At 43.7% G+C, this 2,520-nt stretch overlaps 1 pseudogene; it reads right to left on the bottom strand.

The window, feature by feature from the left end:
- Nucleotides 1-545: 545 nt before the first annotated feature.
- LOC102832144 lies at nt 546-938 on the bottom strand (annotated as a pseudogene).
- Nucleotides 939-2,520: the final 1,582 nt, after the last annotated feature.

Here is a 2,520-nt window from a genome sequence, read left to right as displayed (position 1 = left end):
TTGGTTCTGATCTATAATGACCCTGTATAGGGTTTCTTATACTGCAAACTTTCATGGGAGCAGAAAGTTTCATCTTTCTTCAGGAGAGGAAGGGGGTGGTGAGCACAAACCTCCAACTTGGTGGTTAACAGTCCAGCTCTTATCCTAAGCCACCACCAGCACCCTCAATCCCTCCCTACAAGCACATCCTTCATTAGCAACAGCTTAACATGGTGCACACGCAGCATTGACATCATGGAAAAGTCTTCACGCTTCTTCATGCACTAAAAAAAGAAAATTTTTAAAAATAAGAAAACCAGTGACGTCGGGTCGATTCCCAATTATAGTGACAGTTGATGTGAGTCAGAACTTGACTGGTACTTAATAACACAACATCATAGGAAAGAGTAGAAATGCTCCTGATGGTTTTTGAGATCGTAAATTTGTACAATGCATAGACAGCTACATGTTTTGTTTTTTCTGTTTTAGAAGGTGAAGCACTTTATTACTTACACAGATGAAGAGCTGGAGGGTAGAGACAGGCGAGGCAGGAAGGCGGCTGGGGTTCAGTCAGTGATGGTTAGTTCGCCCATGCCCTAATCCTCATAGATTCCCTCTGGCAGGTAGCAGCGAATGATGATGGGGATCTTTCTGGTCTTGAGGTCCTTCATGACGGTGAGTAGGGGTTCTATCTCCCCCTGTAGCTCTTACCATCAAGGGGCACACACCGTGATATGAACATCTGGAGGGCTTGGGTACCCAGCACACGGGCTCGCTGGTGCTTGGTCATGTACGTCGTGGTGATCTGCTTCTGGTTGGCCTGTACTCGCTCGCCTGAAGGAAGGATATCTCAATGTTCTCTTGGCCCTCCTCCTAGGCATTCTCCAGGTCAGCTAGTCTTTCCTCCTCTCCACATCATCGAAGTCATCACCATCAACATTGCCCTCATTGTCTGACATACTGCCCGCGTGAGAGAGACCTGGTTTTAAGCCTCACAACAACGAAGAGATCCCCAAAGAGCAAGAGCACGCCTTTGCCTCACTGTCTTGGTTATCCACAAGCCTTTATCATGCTGAGTAGATGGTGACTTTAAACCACTAATCTTTTAGTTAGAAGCCCAATGCTTAACGCACTGTGCCACCAGGACTCTTTTCATGCACTATCAGAACCATATGCACATGTTTTGATTGATTCACGAACTCTTCCTAACACAGTTAGGAGCAGATCTTGCTCATAACTTGCTGTCTTCATCAGTACCCGTGAATCCCTCCAATGGCTAATATGAATTGTTGGTGGTGTTAGGTGCCATTGAGGTGGTACCGAATCATAGCTACCCTATGCACAACAGAATGAAACACTGCTCTGCCCTCAGCCAACCTCACAAATCTTGCTATGCTTGAGCCCATTGCTGCTGCCACTGTCTCGTTGAGGGGTCTTCCTTTTTTCTCTGACCCTCCACTTTACCAAACAGTGATATGAATGGCTTCCTGGTTCCCTGATGGCACAGATTTTTTTTGGCACCTTGTGTATCATCACATTTAGAGAGCAAGAACCTAGACAGCAGATGGAATAAGATGACCAGAAAACACTTCCATTTCCAGCTCCAGTGCGCACTTGATGCTTCTAATCACACTTAGAACTCTGTTTGAAAAAAAAAGCGGCATCAGCAGTATGAACACAGACAGGAGTTCACCTCACTGCTTATAAACCTTAATTAAACCTAATTTGTAAATCTTAATTGAAGCACATGTACAAGCATTAATGAAGCAGTATAATAACATTGCTCTCCCAATAAGACAACACACTAATACTAAATCCTTATATTCCTGGAAAATGTACTCACGTGGGCCACATCAAATCATAATGGAGAAGTAGATAAACAATCTCATTAATTGCAGACAGAGGACAAAAGGTACAAACTGGTTGCCTAGAGAAATCAACATTGGCAGATTTCTTCACAAACAGACATGGTGTTGAAAAAGCGACAGTGAAATAAGTGAACATCTGAAGCCCACAGAACCTCCACTGAAGGTCAAGAGAAGGGCACCCAACCTGGGAGAAACCAAGATCTTGTGCAGTCAGCACTTTCAAAATGACTCTTGGACTAATTCTTCCTTCTCACTCTCCCTAGTCCTTTGCTTAGTCCTTTCCTTCCTTTCTCCCTCCCTCCTTTCCTCCTTCTCTTCCTTCCTTCCTTCCATGATTGTTCATTTGACATCCACTTTATAAGCTGTCTACTGTTGTTGGGAATCGGGATTTAAACATATGAGACATATTCCTTGATAAAGAAGTGGATAACCAAGACAGAATTGTTGTTGACGTTAAGTGTCCTCGAGTCAGTTCCAGTTCATAGTGACCCTGTATAGGGTTACCAAGGACAGAATTAGGGATTAGGTATTTTGGGTTCAGCATTTTCATAAACCATTTCCCCTTTTTAATTCTAACAACAACTTTGGATTCTGCAATTTGCTCCAGGTTCCAAACAGCTGAAACCACTTGAACAATTCACAGATGTTCTTAGCCTTAACCTCCCCTCTTTAT

This window comes from Chrysochloris asiatica, unplaced genomic scaffold (genome assembly GCF_000296735.1).
Source record: "Chrysochloris asiatica unplaced genomic scaffold, ChrAsi1.0 scaffold00001, whole genome shotgun sequence".
NCBI classification, from domain to species: Eukaryota; Metazoa; Chordata; class Mammalia; order Afrosoricida; family Chrysochloridae; genus Chrysochloris; species Chrysochloris asiatica.
This window is presented reverse-complemented; position numbering and strand designations above follow the sequence as displayed.